Raw genomic sequence first — 22614 nt, forward strand, 5'->3', positions numbered from 1 at the left:
GCACGTTTTTAACAGAATGATACACTGTATCTGTACTAACTACTATCATGCCTTTCTTAGAATAGCTGATATTTTTCAATGGAGTAATACACTGTATCTATAGTAACTAAAAAGTCTATTATCTAATGTCCAGTCTGTTTGCCATAATATAAACAAAGAAGCAAAGAAGGAAAGAAAGAAAAGGATGGTTAACTATAATAATGCTTAAGGATTGTCTTTTTGCCCAGCAATATTTAGCATTAAGATAATCTCCTTTCTGTAAACTCTTGAGAAATCTCTTCCTTACCTAGAGCAGTCTCACCCATTTGTGTTTCCAAATTTAAAATCCAACATTAACTTTTCTAGGGTGGGGTGAGGGAGACAAGGTGAGAGACAGAGGGAGAAGAGCATTCCATACAGTGATTAATTGAGTCTTTGGTGTTAGATTCCTTCTTCCCATTAGGAAATGAGGAGAGCTGGCTCTCCAGCTACATTCTTGTCATTAGCCATAGGATTCAGGTTATGGCTATGATAGCCAGATTCTGGGAAGTAATATGCTCCTAAAGTCAAGTAAATCTCAAGAAATAACAAACTAAGCTGGGTGTGTGTGGTGGGAAGGCAAGGTATCTTTGTCTCAGATGTACTAAAATGAGTATAGTTACCTATACTTTTAGTCCAAATTATGTATAAAAATGTATTATGTCAGAGATAATAAGCCTGGTGTTCAACTCAGCTAAGATAGTAGATGTTTTGGGTAAGACCTAGTTGCCAGAATATTCTGCACTCATGGGCTTCATGATCAGATGTGTCAGAGATAAGCTCTGAAGCAAACTTTTAACATTGCAGAACTCTGAAGGTCACAACTGCAGGAGTGATTAGAAGTTATGAAGGTCACAGATACATTAATGTAAACTTCAATGCAAGGAATTTGCTTTGGCTTAAATTATGTTGTAAATGTTCAATTCAGAACTTTATCTCTCCTTTTTTCTTCATTTCTCCAAGTTTTAAAATCACAGAACATTTGGTTATTAAAAGGAACCAGAGGCCTGTAACACAACTGTGATTCATCACCACAAAACTTGGAGATGTTGCCAACTGAAATGTCTTAGAACACAAAAGGAAGAATATAATGAACTAAAGTGATGACATACTATATGCCTCCATTCACAGAAATAAGATTCATGAACTCTGTAGTTAATGCCCCCCCTTTAAAGGAGTGGGTTTAATTTTCTCACCACATTAGAGCAAACCAATGGAGGGGGAGAAATTAGGGTTACTTTTTTGACATGTAATATTTTGACTGTAAAATATTCACATTTTGACTTATTGCCTGAAATTTGGAAAACACCCAGCCCTGAAAAAAATCTAGTTTATTCTGTGAAAATGAGGATTCCAACATTTATGGCCATCAATTCGTAGGAAAGTCATCTGGAGGAGACAGGAAGTTGAAAATTTAAAAAAAAAATGATTTGGCATAAGTTTAGTTTGGGACGAATTAAGATAATCAAGGTCAATAGTTGTTGAGGAAATAAGCTAAATTGAATCCAAATGATTTATTGAAGATAAAATTTCCCTTTTAAATACTGGATAAAATAATCCTATTCTAAAGTGTGTGAACTCTTGAAAATGTTAACAGCTTTAGCATTAGCTATTCTCAACAATAGTTGGAAAAGTAAATTAAAAACTTCTTATAATAAGCAGCTTCCAAAAGTTGCTGGATGAGTGTGTGTGTGAGTGTGTGTGTTGCATGTGGGGGGATGAGTATGTATGTGGGCACCTTAAAACAACAAATTGTACTTTTTATTATTTTATTACTATTTATATGATAAAAAGTATGTCATTACTTTGTTACTTTTCTGTTAGCTCTAGCACCCTTCATGAAAAACACCAAGTCCTCTCCTGTAAAAACAATCATGGAAAATAAAGCTCTTTTTTTTTTTTCTCCTCCTTCTGCAATTTCGAACTAGCTTGCAAAGGACATAAACAACACAGTACCTGCATAGTGAAAGATTCCTGCCTCAACAGACACAGTTTCCTAGAGGGAGGTGGAGCTGGGAGAGCAGAGGCAAACACCCTCAGCAGTTAGCGCTGACTTGGAAGGTGAAGTTAAGAGGCCAATTCTGCCCAGAAAGAGTTGAACCTGGAAAGAACATTGAGAGCCTATGCATCGTTCCCCACTTCAGCCAAATGCTGATGTCATCTTTCTCACCGCAAAACAAGCCCCCGTGGGATTAATTAAAAGCACCCCGTGGTGAAATTTGAATTTTGTCTTGTTCCCAACTGTTAACATCTTCAGTTGGCCCAATTGGTGGTGAGTCCTTTTCTCACCTCTGTCCCGGTAAAAATGTAATCAAAAACCAGGAAAAAGGAAGTTATTCAATCCAGATAGGCAAAGTCTTCGGGGTTCTGATTCAATATTTGGATATATACTTTGTCCCTTTCGTGGAACCGCAAATTCTTATCTTGGAGACCTCCAGTTCCTTTCAGCTGAGCTGGACAAGTGGGACAGTCCTGAAGGAAAAAGGAGTCACCCCCACATCCTAAAGTACTTGGAAGTGCTCATTTGGATCTGCCTGGAGACCGAGCTAGGGCGACTCCATCGGTCGCCTTGGAGTCCTCAAAGCTGCAAAGTTTAAAGAGAAATCAGAAAGCATCACTTTCTCTCCAGTGCCTCCAGAACTGACCTCCCTTCGGTGGAGGTTCTCGCCTGGGATTTCTTGGAGCACTGGGTTATCCACTTCCTTGACTAGAAGCGCTCTCGATTTTAGTGGAGACTCTCCAGGACTTCAGGGTGTTGGCTGAAGTATTTGTCCTCCACAGTCCCTTTGCAAATTTGCATGGAATCTTACTGGCCAGTATCTAGCTGCTCTGCTCAGAGTGGATGCCCGGACTCTGGAACTCGCTTCACGCTCTGCAATCTATGGCTGGAGACTGCTCTGGAACCCGGAGCCCCAGCCAGTGCCTCCAAACTGGACGGAGACTGCGCGGCGGGAACCGCAGCCGCAAGCAAGCTGCTCCTCTGGAATCAGGCAGCCAAAGGATAGATAGCTCAGATTGCTAAACCCAGGGATGCACCGTAAACCTGGAACCTGGGCCAGGCGACAAAGAGGGGAGCCCAGGAAAGAGAGGAGGAAATGGGAGCAGTTACCATTAAAGTACTCCAGGCTGAGTTCATCTCCCAAAGAGGCATCTGTGTGGGTCTTGATTATGCGTAGGTGCCTACGCGTGCACTCGGAGCGAGCCCGTGGGTGTGTGTGCCTGAGTGTGCGCGCCTTTGTGCATTCGCAAGGCAAAGGTAAAGCCTCTAGAGTTCTATTGGTAGCAGAATTCCAAAGCATCCTATCCTGGGAGGAACTGTGCTGTGAGTCTTCTCCAAATACGCAAGGACCGGCCTCTTGTTAGCTAGCTTCCCAAAGCATCCCCCAAACTCTTCCATTCGGGTTTGGTTCTGACTGGTGTCTGGACTGAGGGGGAAGGAGCGCACAGAAACAGAAGATCAAGTGCTCACAATCTCTAACCGGAAAGGACTGGGTTCCGACCGCTCCTGTTTCGGAACGACTTTTCTTCAATGACTGGCTCTAGGGGGTTTCCGGGAGCTTTGCTGGGGTCTGGGTCCGGGTCCTGGATTTAACTGGACATCTAGGCAGAATTACCAGAGGAAAACAAGGGCGGGCCCTGCCCAATACCCTCGCTCTTCAGGAGGCCTTTCGGGTTTCCTGTGCACCACACCTCTCTTGCTTCACATCCTTCCCCAGTTCAAGTGACCTAGGTGGCCAGGCCTGCTTTCTGCCTACTCCGGGGGTCGCGTTCAGCTCTGCACACTAAACGTGGTCAGCTGCATCACTTTTTTTTACGCCGGTACCGCGCTAACTCCCAAATGTAAACGTTCTTTTCAGAATCCGCTCCCATTTGATTAGTAAGCAAATCACCCACCACCGACTAGGGGACTCTGGAAGCCAGCTTCGGGTGCCTGGGAACGTCAGCCAGTAGCTCTCAGGCAGGGATTCTCTCCCCGGGGTTGGAGCTAATCACTTTTCACACTACGTTAACAGCTACAGCTAGACCTGGTGACACCTCTTTTTTTTTTTTTTTAAACCCTTAACCTCCAGACAGTGGGCAATCAGATCGGCAGTTCATTTCCAACAGAGGCGGGGGGTTGGTGGGTGGGGGTTGGGGGGATGCCCCTGAAGTTAGCTTTCTTCCTTCGGGTTTGCCACCGCTTCCCCTCCCCCAACCCCGCCCGCCTGCAACGCCCCCGCGCCTCCTCTGCTTGGGGATTTGCCGGCACAGCGCTGACCCTCTCCTCCAGCCAGCGGTAAATCGGTTCTCCCAACACGTCTAGGCAGGAGTCACTAAGGCCGAAAGCTCGGCGGCGCCGGCTTGGGGTGTCGCCTGATTCTAGGGGTCTGGGAGGTGCGGCCGTTCTCGTCACTGCAGCTGGGGACGGGCTCACGGCCGCGCGCCCGCCGCCGCCGCCTCCATGCTGCAGCGCGGAGCGCAGCTCCACCGGGCCAGGCGGCCGGCGTTGCCCGCTCGCACAGCACTGGGGAGCGGCTCTCCCAGGCCTGCCGGGGCGGCGGCTGCGATCCCCGACCGCAGCTTCCCGCCACGCGCCTGAGCTGTGGACTCGCCCCGGAGCCTGGGCCCGCGGGAGGGGCGCCCACCGCGCTGTGTGCAGCTGCGCAGGGAGGCGGTGAGCGTGTGCAGAGCGGCCTGAACCGTGTTTGTGTGTGTGTGTGTGTGTGTGCCCCTGAGTGTGTGTGTATGTGTGTGTGTGCCCCTGAGTGTGTGTGTGCGCGCATGAGTGTGCGTGTGTGTTTGCGCGCGCGCGCGTGTGTGCGTGCACGCGAGTGTGCGTGTGTGCTTTTCTTCTTCCCTTGAAGATGTGAATGGCTTCTCAGCTAGGCTGGTCCTTGGGATTCTTGACTTTGGGGAGCTGTGAGCCCAAACCACCCATGTAATTATTCATGTTGCATGGTCGGTTATACCAGGGGAAAAAAAGGCGCAACGGCACGGGGGTGGGGCAGATCCACGAAACATTCTGGAAAGGAGAAATAGGAAGAGGGGAGAGGAATAGAAATATGAATATTAAAAGACCTGAGAAGACTTTCGGAATCTCCCGGCTGGCTGTTCCGTTTTCCGGCACGAACCTGGATGTTTTCCACCTTTTCAAGTCATCTTGGTGTTTCTCTAGTGTTTTGTAAGCCGCTTTCCAGCTAGCTGCGTGTGTGTATGTGTGTTTGTGCGCGTGTGTATGTGTGCGCGCCTATCGGATGCATTTGACAGTCTTATTTTCCAACTGCCCAGAAGCAAATGTGTTAACTCAGAGATGCCCCTCCATGCCCAGGTTCTCGCAGAGCGCGGAGGACACCCAGACCCGTTTTCCTGGCTGGATTCCGGGCGACTGCTTGGCTGTGGAGCCAGGTGTGTGGATCACTTAATCCAGAGGCTGGGAAAGTAGCTGTATTAACCAGCTTCCAGGTACATCGCAAGGTCAAGAGAGGGTCTGGCAGCTGTCTTATTTTCCTGCATCTTGACTTTCCTGTTTTGGTCAGAAGAATATGAACGTGTCTGTCCACGACATTTGAAGCCCAAACTTCGGCACTTCCGCCTGGTTTACTGTATAAACAAGGTAATGAGGATTGCTTTTCAAACTGCTTAACGAACCCCGACACTTCCAGAGTCCTTCCAGGACTCCCTTACTCCCCAGCGAAATGTCACCAGCTTTTGAATTCCAAGGATTTGGGCTGCAGGAGAACTTGAAGGAAACGTGATCAAGGGCTATGTGAGAAAGCGACTGCTCTCTTTGCCGGTGGGCTGGTGAGCTTCGGAGCGGATCTTGTGAAGGACCGGTCCTGTTTCTCCCTCCGGATGCGGTTCTGGGAATGCTTGTGCAAGAGTGAGTGCGCGCGCGCCAGGCTGAGAATGTGAGAGCGTGTGTGAGCGTGTCTGTGTGTGTGTGTGTGTGTGTGTGTGTGCGCGGCCGCCCTGCTTCTGCCGGCTCCCCGGGCGCGGATCCATCGGTTTCATGGGGCGATTTGCGCTGATTCCCCACCCAGTGCGACCTGCGGGCAGCGGCGGCAGTGGCAGGAGCCACCTCTCTGACTCCCTAGGATGCGGGTGCTGAGCTATGGCAAAGGGCAGCGAAGTGATGAGAGAGACCCCAGTACAGCCGTGAAAGCCACCTGGAGCCACCTTGCCTGGATCTTACCTGCAGGCAGAAAGTCCTCCTATGACCGTCTTTCCCCCTAGAGGCACCAGGTAACAATGAAGGACTACTTGCCTCACCCACTTTCCTTAAGGGTTGTTTCTAGCATCGTATCTGCATTGCAGGCTACTTTACTTATTAATGTTTTGAAAATCATTAGGAAGGGCTGGGTACCCAAGGGCGCTTGCTCAGTGAGGGGACATGCAGTTCCTGGTACATAGAATGTAAGCCTATACCTGAGCACGTAGTGTGGTAGTGAAATCTAAAGATAATATGAATACATCAAGCCCGAGGATACTTTTTGCAAAGGGACAGGCTTGTCGAACCTGTCTGAAGGTGCCAGAGATGAATGGTTCATGTTTCCTTCAGGGTATGGTTGTTGCGGACCATTTGGTATCCAACCCTCCAGATACTGGAGTGAGATCCCATGTTTGCTTCCCCGCCCCCCACATCTATCAAAGATCTTTTTTTTTTCTTTCCCCTCCCCCTGACCCTTCCACCTCTTGTGCCGGGTTGTTTTCCTCCCCCTGTTGTGGACGATCTTGCCAGATCCTTTTAGTAGTTGTGAATTACGCATCTGGGGACTTTGATGTGAAATGGAGTTTTCTTGGGACTTGCTTAGCATGGAAAGGAATTCATTGTCATGGGTGTGTATTGAGAGGAGGTGTTTAACTGCCCGGGTTTGGTTTGATGTAGCCAAATAGATGCATGCAAGAAGTCCTTTTTATGTCTGGGAGAATGAGGCCAAAAACCAATAGCCACCACCCAGCCCCAGCCCCGGTGACAATGTCAGCCCTGGCTACCCCCTGCTTTATCACAGAGGTGGACAGAAGCTTGTATTCCCTGTTTGTTGTTTGTGTACAATAGGTGTTTTGAAAATTCCTTCCAGTGCTTTGATTTAAAACCAGGTTGGATTTGAGACTGCCTAATTAGCATATTGGATCTGATATGTGAAAATGGAGATTCCCTTCATTGGAGGAGACCGAACAAATTTAGTTAACTTCCAGTGCCTCTTATCTTTGCACCTTGTTCATTTCTTTCTCCCCATCACCACAGTTGCCTATTCCCTACAGAAAAATTCACTTCTTTCTCGAGGGCATTTGAATTAACAACATAAAGCACTTCCAAAGTAGTCTCATCAATGTTTAATTCCATAGTGAAGATGGTCTGAAAAATTCAGCTGAGGAGTGCTGGTTTAGTCTCCCGCCTTTAGGAGCTGCCTCCTGGCAGCATGCCACTGAGGTTTGGCCTGGTGGGTCCCCCAGTTCACCGATCTGGGAGGCAGAGACAGGAGCAGACTGATGGAGGTGGAGCAGAGTGTGGGGTGGTGTCTTCTGTTTGCTAAAGCTGTTTAGGAAGTATGTGGAGACTGCCTGGTTGCCTTCTATTCCCTTCGTTTCTATAGATAGCCATATAATGGTATTTGCAGATTACAAGCTAATGGGTAGCTGCTCTAGTTGTCCCTGCGCGCTGATGTCCCCAAGTCCTGCTCTAGAGTCTTTATTCGGTTCGGCTGCTGGTGCAGCCCTGGCAGGGTGGTGGTGCTACAAGGCCACATTTGCAGAGGGCTTTGGGGGCTGGGCTCCACCACTGCAGCTGGCAGGTCTGCTTTGACACTACTTGGGGCGGGGCTGGAGAGCTCAGCAGGCACTCTGGCAGACAGTGAGTGGGGCGCAATGTAGCTGTGGTGGCTGCCCAGGTCTAAGGGAAGAGAAATGGGAGATGAGTAGGGCGTTGCTGGTGTTAGACCGTCTATTATGACTACAGCCTCCCTCCCCACTACCCCCCCCATGAGTATTTATTCAAGAACATGTAATGAAAGCTGGCTACAAAAATTGTTTGACATTCAAACATTGCATGATTTATCAGGATTGAAACCTTGAAGCCAAGTGTGTGTTTCCTAGATCCCTGATTCTTTTTTCTCATACTCTCCTAGATTCCACTGGGCCATTTGCAGCTTTATTTTGCCTTCAATTAAAATAAAGCATATAAAATCAACTAATCTTCCACTTTATACTCAAACATAAAGTCTAGACGAGTCACTTTGCAGACAGGTTTAGTGTTTAACTTTGACACCGAGACAGGATATAGAGACGAACTCAAATCTGACAGTAAGAAAATCCATACTCCACTATCTGGAGACTAGGGAGAGAAAAAAAAAAACAAAAAAACTCATTGCCCACATTCAAAAAGGTACAGTGGAAAATAAAACACCAAACAAACACCAAACAACAAAACAAACAAACAAACAAAATCCAGGATTTCAAAGAATTAAAGATAACTTCCCCCAAATCTCTTTTCTTTCTTTCTATCTTTCTTTTTCTTTCCTTTTTTTTTAGTGAATTTATTTGAAATCTATCACTCAGAACATCCTACATATAAAGCTGACTTATGTGGTAAACATCTCATAATAATTTGTAAGCAAATAGTCCAGACATACCCAGAAGATGACGAAGAAAAATAAAAATTCTGCTGAAGGATGTTGGTGCTGGGAAAATAAATATTTTCCCACCTCGGTTTCACTTCCCTTTGGCCTTTTCTCACTGTGGATTGCATCTTTTACAAGTCAGTTCTTATCTTTGCATACCCATCATCAGGGTAGGCAGACAAATCCGTAAACCAGAATTTAAATCCTCAGGAGCTTGAACATATATTGTAGTGTGATTCAGGTTTAAAAAGGTCATTCCTTTGTAGGACTAGAGCTAGGTTAAATATCATAAGGAAATAAATCTTCTAGCACCTGGAAGGAAGGAAGGAAGGAAGGTAGGAAGGAAGGAAGGAAGGAAAGAAAGAAAGAAAAGAAAGTAGGCTAGTTCAAAGCTGGGTTGGAGATGGGGTTCTATCCCCCTTTTTAGACATTATCCCTAGGCAAAGGTATTCCGGATAGCTGAGGGGTGAAGAAACTGGTAGGAAACTTCCTAGCAGGGATCTCCTCCTTAACAAATCTTTTCCTAGTCATTCCTAAAAGGAAAAGAACAGGAAGCACCCAGGAGCAGAGTCAGTTTAAAAGGAGTTGACATTGGATTTTCTTCTTCTAGGTGATGTCTTTTAGTGATTCCCTTTTCCCATTTGAAAAGAATGACCTTGAACAAGACCTGTATTCTGTGTTTCACATACCTCTTGAAAAAAAATTAAAAATGTGATGCATACATGAATATGCTCACATATTTCAGCATTGATATGAGATTCATGGACTAGTTTGTTTAGGGAAAAGTTCATCAATGTGTGTCTCTCCCTGATCCAGTCAAAGGTAATACCTGACTTTTTCTTCCAGAGAAATAGAAGAGACATAATTATCTGAAGAAGGATTGACCCACGCTTATTCTTTTTTTTTATTTTTATTTTTTAACTATTATTTTTTCTCTCCTGCATCTCAATAGACTCTTGGTGTTAAAGCACTATGCTCTTGTGCATTTGGTATTGAGGCACAGTCCCATGTTCCATGCCCCCTCCATCTTCTCGGAGGAATATAATTTTCCTTTGCACATTGGAGCTAGAGCAAAGAAGAAAAGTCACTTGAAAAATTTTAAAGAATTAACTAGCTAACCTGTTGCCTTTTTCTAATGATTTTGTTTAGTTAGAAATGGAACATACTTTTTTTTTTTCATGGTTTCTTTACTTTTTTGGTACCATACCAAATAATTCTAAACTTCATGTTTCATGGAAGAGTAAAGATTAAAATGTAGGCCTCCTACATATGAGTGTTACTCTCTAAGGTACAGGACTAACAGATTTTGGTAAATCATTCCAGTGACACATGTACACAGTTAAGTCTCGAGAACAGACCCATTTATTCAATTTCTGTAGATCACATTCACATTCATGTGTCATCCTTCAATTTTAGAACCTAAGGAAATAAAAGTTGTATATTCTGTGGTGTATGCATGGTGAAATTAATAAACTCTTAGGTTTGTAATTATAGAAATTGTTTTATCTAGAGGTAAAATATCTTTTATTATACTCCATCTGCCTAAATTGTACAGTACTATGAAGACCTCAACAAGTAAAGAGGAAACAGAAGTAGTTTGTTAATAGAAATACTTTATGCTATATTTAAAGCCTGTAAAAAAAAAATCATGGCATTCTCGTAGATACTGCTCTGACAGAAGGCCGTTTGCTAAGTCATATGACAATCTAACAGTAATTATGAGTGATAGGTAACAAGTGATTGAAAATTACAATGTAATTACATGGTTATGTAAATGTACTATCAGTCAACTGATGCCAAGTAAAGTGCATGAACAGGCTTCAGTATTTAAGCTGCAAAAATTATTTGTAATATTTGTCTGAAACTGATAGTTCATATTTCTTAACCTACTCGGTTATGTGGGAAATTACCTTGTTATACAGGAATTCCCAAGGTTACATAGGAAAATGCCAAATGATCAAATTTTTCCTTCCTAGAAAGTATATTCATGGAAAAGAAATATAACACATGTTAAATCTTATACTCTTTTGAATCTTCTTGGTAGATTGATTATACATACATACAAACATGCATACATACAAACACACACATACACACATATACATGTATATATATACACACATATATGTATATATATACACACATATACATATATATATATATATAGTGAGTTACATAACACATTGCAAAGAATTTCAATGGAGTTTCTTAGAATTAATGTTACTGTCCCTGTGAAGCATGATTGCAGGATTTGGAAAGAAAATTGGATCTATTTTTAGGTTTTACTACATAAAAGGTCCTAGAAAGGATATAATAAAATAAATGATTAAAGTTCAGAATGCTTTTAGCAAATGTTGGGGAAAGTTTCTGAATTTTTATAAAATGTTTGAAAAAAAGTAAGACTGTTTCAAGATATTCTGTATCACAACTGATATATTTAAACTGGAACAGAAGCCAAACATTGTTGCTTATCTTCAGCTAATTCTCTTTGATCTTTTCAGCTCCATTGAGCAAGTGCTAACAGCCCAGAAAGGAACATTTTACTTATTCTCCAGATACAATTTTCTTTTGATTTCTCCAAATCAAAGAAGGGCTTTCTTCATGCTAGGCACACACTCTGCTGTTGAGCTCATCTTCAGCCTTATTTCCTATCTTGAAATAGGTTTCCCTGGACTTCAGTGACATCACCTCCAAAACTACAGGATATTCATATTAAAGTAATTTACTATTGGAAGCATATTAACTACATTAAAGCTAACTCTCAGTGTTATGAAATGAGGTATTTTTCTCACTGGAACTTTTTATTAGTTGAAAGGAAATATTTCCATTAAAAACATTTTTAACAATTTAACACATATGCTATATTTGAAAAAAATATATTTATGCATTCAAACAATATCAAGAGAACATGGAAGACTTTGAACATATGCGAAGGTGAAGAAATTATACTATACACAGACTTTTATTAGAGTCAGATTTTGGAGTATTGGAAAATATGAAATTATTGATATATATTACTAATAAACATAAAAATAGCAACAAGTTTATGAAATATAAGTGAAAATATATCTATATAATAAAAACCAGTCATGAAAATTTACTTACAAATAATTTTGTTCAAAATATTGAATGCTTTAATTAAGTGTTCATGTACACAGTATAGCAAACTTCTTTATTTTTTATATTTGAATTCCTTTAATTTTTTACATAAGAGTATTTTGTCTGTATGTATGCATGTGCAACATTAAAATGCTTTTAATTTATACATCAACACTGTTGCTTTATTATACATGGAGATATATCCTCTTAACAGTAATAGTCACAGATCTTTTAATTTGCTATGTCCTATTCAATATAATTACATCTAATTTAAAACTGAAAATGTCATGCTATTTATAGGAATTATAGGAGACAATCAGGAAGCACATTGTATTCTGACCATGTGAACACAGTGTCTTAATAACATGAAAGCTATAAACACATAAGTTTGAGATACATTTATTAATTAACTGATACTTGGGCCTCTTTTAAGTATATTTTGTAGTAGTTATGAGGGAGACGGTTGGGAAGTCAAAGCTGTGTTCTGGAGGGTTCGGTTTTATATAGTAGTTATCAAGATGAAATTTGAGTTTTTGTATTTAATATTTAGCCCCGTCCAACCTAAAATGCAAGCCATTTAACCTCTCCTAAACCTCATTGTCCTCACTTACAAAATGAGCTAGTATGACTGTAGGCTAGAACTATCTACCAGCTTCAGTGTTACCATACATTGGAAACTTAGGTGTCTTCACTGTGATTGTGATCTCATCCTTAGTTATCATGAGCCTAAGGAAGGAACAATAAAGGTAAGGGGAAAGTTTTAAATCCTATGATTGGAATAATAAAACTATGAGGTTACGATGACCAGGAGAACTATGGTCAATATATCCAGAAGAAAAGCAGGAGATGGAAAACAAGCAACTTGCCCAGGTTTAGGAAACCTTAGGCTCTAGGAACTGATCTACTTGGTCAGTGAATGACCTACTCAAACTCATTACCACTGAAATATGTTTTGACACACAATGGACACAAAACTGTGAAACTTACAATTTTCTTCACATGCTCTTGGAAAGAGATTGAAGCTTCCCTGCCGACTTTCTCTTTGGCTAACTTCTTGTGCCTTTGGTAACTTCAAAATCACTTTACTGAAAGTGATTATTCTGTATTTCTGTTAAGTATGCCATAATGTCATGCTTTTGGTTGATATAAAATTTTGGCATCCTGTAGCCTCTAATTAATTTTAGCATAGGGAGAGGCATTATCATATATGGAAGGCCTTATTCCTGATAATGGTACCTTGGAGTATTACAGTTGAATTACTTCAGACCCTCAACCCATAATTTCCTTGCTTATACACACACGAGTTAGGGACAATTTTATTTGATTGTTGTTAACCTTTTTACATTTTATGCTCAGTAATGTTAGACTCACTGTCTGAACAGATGTTTGGAGCGAATTCTGGTTTGTCTGTTCCACATTTCACTGAAGCACAGAAGCAATGCCAACAAAAAAATGCAGATTTCAGTATGACCATCATTTCCGCTTTGACTTGGGCACAAAAAAAGTGATGCCAGTCTTGCACTCATGTACCTTTCTTCCACCTGAACTTGAATAGAGCCTTAGAGTCCCTTTAACATACCTCTAAGATGGTCATGAGATGAAATGTATTCTTCTTTTGAGTTTAGACTCTAATAACCTGAGATTATTTCCTCAACGTTTCATTTACATGCTTTACTCATAATGGTCAAGTTACTTAAATATTTCCTACCTTCCCCCCAACCCAAAGATTGTGATGGTGTTCTTCATGAGGACCACACAAAACAATGAAACAGAGAAACACAAGAAACGTAGCTGAGCGGTGGGTGGTGGTGGACATCTTTAATCCTAGCACTTGAGAGGCAGAGGTAGGAGGATCTCCATGAGTTCAAGGCCAGGCAAGGGTACACAAAGAAACCCTGTCTTGACAAAAACAGAACAAAAACAAAACAAAAAACAACAACAACTAAAAATACTTTGGGCTGGAGAGATGGCTCAGTTGTTAAGAGCACTGATACTCTTCCAGAGGACCCAGGTTCGACTCCCAAACCTACATGTCAGTTGACAACTGTCTGTGACTCCAGTTCCAGAGTGTCTGGCACCCCTACATAGACATACATGCAGATAAAACACCAATGCGCATAAAAATAAATACACCTTAAAAGAAAAAAGAAATGTAAATTATTCACTCCTAAGTTGTTTCACTGGATGTATCAAGGGTTTCCTGAGATCAACAAAAATGACTACAATCATGTCCTTTATACTCTTTAATAATTATTTATTTGCTATTTAATACATGCATGAAAACTCTTATGCATTGTCTCTCTTAAGACACAGTCAATATGGTGTAGATGCTACTATGGGAAAACCTGTGTAGAGCAACAGCAAACTGTCGTTCATGGAGAAAGTCCAAAACAGTCATGTTGCTAATCTCGTCTTTGCCTTTTGATTTACTGCCAGACCTAGATGGTTTATTTCTAGAATATTAATTAATTTTGTTTGCATGTTCTTTTTAAAATAAAATCAGCATCTAAGCTCCAAGCAGCATCCTCAGCTTCCTTGTGAAATTGTTTTCTAACAAGGTGAGATGGGTTGAAGGCAGAAAGATAAAGTAAATCTCCCTTTTCCTGGTATCCCTAAAGAACCAGTCTTTAGATAATGACTATGGACCGCAATTTTGCATGCTATTCTTTTGGGACATTATGCTTAAAATGATGTTTTAAAAGACTCACATATAATGTGAATGCAAATAGTTATCAAAATTGACACATCAAGGGTAAATATGTTAATCTTTTCTTAATGACTCCCTGTCTCCTTTGTATATGCTAGTAATTAGAAAGGGTCCTCATGGGCCAACCAGTCCATTGCATGCTCTGAGCAGTTTGCACTATTTTTTTCTTTTGCTTCTGCCTTAAGTACATGATTTTTCTTTGATTTACTTTGCTTTTATGAATGTATTTTTTCAGTCCATCCATTTCAGTTTTTAGCTTACCAATGAGAACTTGTTAAGAAAATAGTACAATTGTTGGATATGAGAGCCTCAGACTGAGTCTTAAGGCTTCCTCTGACATACCATATGCTCTTTCCTGTCTTATGGCTTACAAGCCAATCAATGAAAGATACCAACACTTCTTAGATATGATATAGTAGATGACAGCATCATCACATGGTCTTATCAACGAATTCATCTTCTTCTGAGAAGGTAGCCTATGTCAGTTGCTGTTGATTTTTTACTTCCACTTATACAGTAGACTTATAGTCTCATTGTAAGCATCTTCAGTTTTTAGACCTTCATACTGAAACTCAGAGCATTTCATTTTAGATGGCTACGGTATGCAGCTGATAGATGAGAAGGTTAGAACTCAAAGCTAAATACTTCTGATTCTAAAGAAGATGCAAAAAAAAAAAAAGGTGCTAAAGCTTCTAAGCCTGGGGGACTTCACCTGTATCCTATCTTTCATGATAGTCTGGTAACAATTATTATATGTATGTACTCCAACCTCCTTCTTAGATGAGGCCATATTTCAATATACACCAAATTCTTTATTTCTTTTGCTTTTTATATAATTTCATAAACTGCCAAATTTTATATTTATATATCTTTCAAAGGCTTTATGGTTATCTATTAGGGGATTTAGAATTTTCTGCATTAGAAATCTTCAAGTTTCCATGAAACAGGTCATCTTCTTATGGCTGAGTTCCCCACCATTAACATAATACCTAGGGACACATGAGCCTCTCCATATTGCATTTGGGCTTGATTTATTCCAGTGTGACATTTTGTCATTGTCAAAATTATATGATTTCACTTTTTCTTCTAATTTTGCTTCAATAATTCATATTCTTCATATTCTATATTCATTTCCTTAGTAAATTAAATTTAGATTGGGCAGTTTATGCTGGGATTTTGAATGCTTCATTATTTAAAGTTATTTAACAATGCTGTCATTAACATATCAAACTGTTCTACCTTGAATTATCATAATTTAGAGATACAATAAGCTATGGAATCTAGGTGATAGATAAGTCCAAATAAAATTATTTTATAATAATTACTATGATTTACTTAGTATGAATTTTATATATTAAAATGAGTATTGTCATAGTCTATCTTTTGTCCCCTCTTGGTAAAGGAGATATGTTTGTAAAGAAATGCATGAAATTACATTTCATACTCATGTTATTTCTTTCAATGGCATATTTAAATTATAAATTTGAAAAGTGTTTGATTATACTGAATATGGAATATTCTATTACATTCTCTATTAATTCTTACTGTGGTTTTGAAGTTTAATATTAGAAAAATATGCTAATTTGGTTATTTGTCATTTCTACTACTAGTGAGTTCTAAAATAGTAAGATGTGTAATCTATGTCTTTCATGTGTCAATATATATACAAACTTATTCTGTAGCATCATATGGATTCGTGTCTTCATCTGCAGAAGGGGTAATACTATTATGTACCCCAAAGGCTTAGAAGGGAAAGAATGAATTCTATGCATTTCACACACTAGTTCCTCAATAACTGAATGGAATCACCAACTATTATTAATATTATATTACAATAAATTTATTATTTTATGTACACAATAAATATAAATATCTTCATATGCTTCACACATTCATTAAACTGAAGAGGAAGTGCAATTCTACTGAACAGCTTAGGCTGTGATATTTGGCTTGAATAACTGCTTGTTGCAAGTGTCCTGCTCTTCTTGAAAAAACTCAGGAAAGAAAGATCCTTTCAGGGTAATATCAAGCAATGTTTTATATTCCAAATTTAATATGTAACTTTGTTTTTTTAACTCTTTTTTTGTTGTATTTTTGTTTTTGTTTTTGTTTGTTTTTCGAGACAGGGTTTTTTCTGTGTAGCTTTGCCTTTCCTGGAACTTGCTTCGGAGACCAGGCTGGCCTCAAACTCACAGAGATCCGCCTGGCTCTGCCTCCTGAGTGCTGGGATTAAAGGCGTGTGCCATCACTGCCTGGCCCATAACTTTGTTTTTGTTTTAATATATTTATTTATTTATTTATTGTCATTTTACATATCAACCCCAGTTCCCCCTCCCTACTTCTCCTGCCTCCTCACCGCCCTCCTACTCTATCCCCATCCACTCCTCAGAGTGGGTAAGGCCTCCCATGGTAGTCAATAACTTTGTTTTTTAAAAATAATTTAAATGTAAGGATTGTATAGATGTAGAGTAGTTAACTATTGTTGTCAGTTGGGATAAGAATTTAAAAGCAACCGTGAATAGTTTGTGGTTCTCAGGGCATGGTCAGATAAGTTGTTCATGGAATCTTCTGTGGAGAAAGAAAACATATGTATACAATTACAGACATAATCAAAAAAGTAAGGTGCTTCAGGAAAGGCCATTGGTTTTGAGGAAAATATGACCCTCTTGTTCAGTGAATTGTTTTTTGTTTGTTTATTTGTTTGCTTGTTTGTTCATTTTTTGTTTTTTTGTTTTTTGAGACAAGTTTTCTCTGCGTAGCTTTGTGCCTTTCCTGGAACTCACTTGGTAGCCCAGGCTGGCTTCAAACTCACAGAGATCCGCCTGGCTCTGCCTCCTGAGTGCTGGGATTAAAGGTGTGGCCGCCGCCGCTGCCGCCACCGCCGCCTGGCTGTTTTTGTTTGTTTGTTTGTTTTAAAGAAAATTTATTTTATTAAGAGATTTTCTATTCATTTTACATACCAACCACAGATTCCTCTGTCCTCCCTCCTCCTGCCCCCCAGTCTTTCCCCCAACCCACTCCCATTCCCACCTTCTCCAAGGCAAGGTCTCACATAGGGAGTCAGCAGAGCCTGGTACATTCAGTTGAGACAGGTCCAATCTCCTCCTTCCTGCACCAAGGCTGAGGATAGTGTCACAACATAGGCACTAGGTTTCAAAAAGCCAGCTCACACCACACTAGGGTAAGGTTCCGATCCCACTGCCTGGGGCCCGCTATACAGTTCAAGCCAAACAACTGTCTCACCTATGCAGAGGGCCCAGTCCAGTACCATGGGGGCTCCTCAGCTATTGTTCAGTGAATTGTAAAGAAATAAATAACTTCTATTCTTCCATCATTCAGAAAAAATGGACTGTATTTTAGAAAAACAAGACAACTTTGCTGTCATGCTAACTTGTTTCTGAAAACTCTGCTTTTGCTTGGGATGTCTTTCATTGGAAGCTGAAATTCTTATGTGAGTAGCCATATGTATCTGTAAGTTTAGCACATATTACTTCAATTACTTCATTGACATGAAATTGATGAATCAATATGTGTAATTAATGCTTGAATTTATCCAGTAAAGTTAGGAAAATAAAGTTTCTTTCATCGCAGATGTTATTTATGGCATTATATCTTAAAAATATAGAGTAAATAATTACTGATGAAGTATCTCTGTTCAAGTCAGGAAGGAGGTTAAAAGCAATTGGAAAGGAAGACTCAGAATTTCAGTGAAACATACCAGTCTTGCTGGAAAATGTGTCTTCTGGATCTACTGACTGACTAACTGAATTGACAGTCACCTTTATGCCAAAAACTTTTTAAAAAATACTGAATTTAGAAACTGGTTATAAAGCACAAAAACTTGTCTGTTAGGACAGAAAGAAGTGAGTTTCATTTTATAATCACTATGATATTTACATTTAATGCTGATATTTGTAACCTTTTTGTTGAAGCAGTACACACACACACACACACACACACACACACACACACACGCACACACACACGTAATCTGCCCCTCTCCTGGACTGTGTGATGTACAAACTGAAATAAACCCCTTCCTTGCAAAGTTAAACAACGACAAGAAAGAAGGGAGTAATATGTTAATATTTTCATTTTCTTTAAATGGTCGTTTCATCATCTTTATAACCCCTTTTCCTTTTGTCAATCCCTCCCATGCATCCCCCAAGCTCCAAGTCTTCAGAGGTGATTGTGTTTCCTGGAGTATCTGCAGAAATCAGAAGAGCAAAAGGGGACCATGTGTTTGGGAAAACAACAGCAATCGAGAGGGGAGTAGCAAGGTTCAAGGGATTTGAAGATGGATTGAAGAACTAGGGGTACTTAGGGGGAGGAAGGGAGTTACATTCACTGTGCTTTTGAAGTTTTTCCTCTTTTGTCTTTTTTCGTATGCCATTTGTGAAATGACACTAATATTTGGAGTAAGAACTGCAAGCCCTTTCAGACTGACTCCAAGCACATGATCAGAGAGGTTTCATGGCTAGCACAGTAAGTAGTGAGGTCCGTGATGCATCTTAGACAGGAAGAGTCCATGTGAATTGAATGTATTTGGAATTATCACTCACTTTGTCAAATTGTTTCTATCAAATAATTATATCAACTTACAATTTACTGCATTTACAATGAAATGGCCAGGGAGGGTATTCAGACCTGTAGATGAGAGCGCAAAAAGAGGTAAGGGAAATTGATAGGTTGTAGGGCCCATGCTACTACCCATTCACCATGTCCAAGCAAGGCGCTGAGGATTAAAACAGAGACAAGGCAGCGGGTAGTTCGTCTCAGTAGAATACCCTTTATTGAAGGAGGGAGGAGGCCTTAAATACAGATTTACAGCACAGTGGGAGAACCTGGGAGGGCAAAAGTTCGCTACAGATGTTTTACATTCCAGCATTACACCAATATGCAGGACACGCAAACAGGGAACCTCTGGTAAACTGTTTAGGAAGAATGAAACCCGCAGGGGATTAGCATAGGGAGGACATCTGATCTAGGTCAGCAAGCAAGGCAATAGCCACCCAAGGAACGGGGTCAGGGTCCAACAAATAGGTCTAAGGTCATTGGGATCCAGGGTAAGTAACCATGGTTCCTCAGCACAAGAATTTGTAGGACCTACGCTAATAGGACTCATTTAGCAGCAAGAGGAAAGCCCATCTGGTATTGGTCAAGTATTAAAGGAATTTCCTGGTGCTCACCAATGTCAGTGGTGTCTCACAGCAGTGCCTGACTCAGCTTTGGAAGTGTTGAAATGCAAGATCCAGCCTTTGAGCTGGCTTTGCTCTGGGTGATTCCTCTCTGAGATGGGAAAGTAGTTACCTTCCCACAGTCCTCACCAATGTCCTAGTTATCCCTAATTCTGTGACGCAAGTTTGCTGTAATCACAGGAAGGAGTCAATATACAGCAGGCAGATTTCCCAGCCCTTCTTATTTCCTTTTCACCTCCCATCCCTGCTTCTTTTCTTTTCTTTCTTCCTTTTTAACAAAAGGCAGATGTGGTGGCACATGCCTGAAATTCCAGCACTCAGGAGGCTGAGGCAAAAGAACTGTGAGTTCAAAGACAGACAGTCAAGGTTATCTGCTTGGATTACATAGCAAAATTCTATCAAATATGAAATTTAAGAAGGTATTATCAGAAAAATTTTCAGGTTGAAATGGATGAAAAGGAAAAAAATGATAATTATACTCCAAATAAATTTTTTAAAGGAGAGAATTAGTGAAATTATAAATCCTGCGTGTGAACTGTAAAATAAAATGTCAAGAGAGAAGATAAGATTTGCTTTCTTGCTTCTCTGTTTTCTCTCTATGGTTTAGAAAGAAGCCTTCCTCAAGTTACAGTTTAAGACAGTGGTACAGAGTAATTGAGAATTCAATCACTGTTTAAACAGAATGTCGCTGTAACCTAGTACTGGTTATACATGCAGCAGCTCAGATTACCTCAATACAATGTGAGTCTCTAAGAGGACTTTGTGGAGCCTGTGTAGAATCGTGCTGTGATTGTTCTACCCAGATTGAAAAAGACAGGGAGGAGAAAGCTATTTTTGTATTACTTGATGTATTCTATTTTTGCTGGTAACCTTCCTGCTCAGAGTTTTTCTTCTCTGAAGAATCATTTAGAATAGATTATAAATGATGATATCAATTACAGCACATCCTCCTGGCTCACAGGTATGAGCAGTGTGTTGTTCATTTTAGTTAAATAATAGCAATGATATTTCCTTAACAGAATTAACTGCAGAAAAACAACCAATGACTTAGGTTCCCATGCACATTAATTAAAAATGATTATTAACACAGTATTTAAGGCTACCCTTAAAAGGAACAATATTCTAAAGTGTGTTTATCTAGTAAAACATATGATTTCTGCACTATACTAAAGTAGGAGACATTATTTCAAAATTTGGATGTCTGAATTTCAAGACATTGTACCTCAAAATATTTTATATGAATAGGTCCAGGAATTATTTCCTTCTTGATGGTTTGGGAGCTTGTTATTAATATATAATTCAACACATTATATTACACCAAATATTGGTAAATCACACTGTATCATTCTCTTTGAAGGCCGTCACCAACTGCATTCCAATGTAGACTGTAGAGTTGGGTTCTTACCAAAATTAGTTAATAAGTATAGAATTCTTTTACTAAAAAATAACAAGAAGGAACCTTCCATAATTCTACCTCCTCAATACCGTTCTAAATCAAGATGAAGATAAACACACAACTGTTAAATAATGTATGATCTCTTATGTAACATGAGTGCAATTAAAATGTGATTAATTTTTTAAAGATTTGTTTAAATTTATTTTATTGTGTTCTGCCTGCCTGTACACTTGCAGGCCAGAAGAGGGCACCAGATCTAATTATTGATGGTTATGAGGCACCATGTGGTTGCTGGGAATTGAACTCAGGACCTCAAGAAGAACAGACAGTGCTCCTAACCTCTGAGCCATCTCTCCACCCTGATTAATTTTTATATATGCCACTTAACTACAAACTCATTACACTAAAACACAAACACTTAAAAAATTTATTGTAATGCGATAAAATCAACTATGTATTCAAATTAATTTATATTTATAAAGCAACCAAATGAAAAAAACAAGCCCTACAAATGACCAATTTTGAAACTGATTAAAATAATAAACATTAACAGATTTTTTTTAAATGTGGATGTAACTGAACAAGTAAGCTATTTATTTATTCATCTCTCTCTCTCTCCATATATATATATATATTTGAGACAGGGTCTCACCATGTAGCCCTGGTTAGCCTGAAATTCAGTTTTTAGAACTGGCTGATCCAAAACCTCAGAGAATCTCCTGTCTCTGCTTCCCTAGTCCTGGGATTACAGGATGTGCACATTCACACCTAGAACAGCTGAAGCCAAGATTTTTTTCATATTAAACCTTTTCCATAATAAATGAAAAACATCGCCACACCTATATATACCCCTACAATAAAAATTTTAAGTTTTATCTTTTAAAATATACTTCTAGATAAGAATTATCATTTCCAAAACCTTTCAGACTTAATATGTATTTTTATTGGTGGTACCCATGATTGAACTCCAGTCTTCATGCATGCAAGAGAATCATGTGCCAATGAGAGATTTCCTCAGTCCTTTAATAGAAGAACTAGAAATAATGTATCCTTCACATTTACATCATAGTTCTTAACTGAGATATAATTCCCATTACTATATACTTCATTCTGTTAAATGTACCATTTCTTGGTGTTCAAGGAAACTACAAAGCTGTGAAACCATCACTACTAATTAATTCCAGAAAGTTCTGTCTTTCTAAAAGAATCTGCATATCTATCTGCTACTAGTCCCCATCCCCATTCCTCAGAAAGTTAAATTTTAGAAAAATAAATAGCAATGAAAAGGAAAACAAAGGCAACAAAGATCTACAAAATGTTTTAAAATTCTCAAGCTAATTTAATTTTTATTAATTAAATGTGCTTGTGGAGGGGGTGGGGTGCCGAAGAGATTGTTCAGTGGTTAAATGCACATCCTGATCTTGAAGAGGACCAGAATTTGATTCCCACCACCCATGCAGGTAGCTCACAGTTACATGTAACCTCAGCTCAAGGCATCACATGCGTAGAATCTGTACTCACGTCCATGCTCACACACACTGACACACAATTAAAAGATAAAATTGCCAGGCGGTGGTGGCGCACACCTTTAATCCCAGC

At 39.9% G+C, this 22614-nt stretch overlaps 1 protein-coding gene across 3 annotated transcripts in view; it reads left to right on the forward strand.

Annotated features, from left to right (window-relative positions):
* Positions 1-4313: 4313 nt before the first annotated feature.
* The window catches only part of Lrfn5 (leucine rich repeat and fibronectin type III domain containing 5), a 281892-nt gene continuing 263591 nt past the window's right edge, over positions 4314-22614 (forward strand). For 2 of the 3 annotated variants that reach the window (XM_036206673.1, XM_036206671.1), the window contains exon 1: positions 4812-6240. The gene's annotated coding sequence lies outside the window, so the exon portion shown is untranslated. Of the gene's footprint in view, positions 4673-4811; positions 6241-22614 lie in introns of those variants that run through there. The other variant, XM_036206675.1, reaches the window with a different exon arrangement.

The sequence above is a fragment of the Onychomys torridus genome, chromosome 14 (assembly GCF_903995425.1).
Source record: "Onychomys torridus chromosome 14, mOncTor1.1, whole genome shotgun sequence".
NCBI lineage: Eukaryota > Metazoa > Chordata > Mammalia > Rodentia > Cricetidae > Onychomys > Onychomys torridus.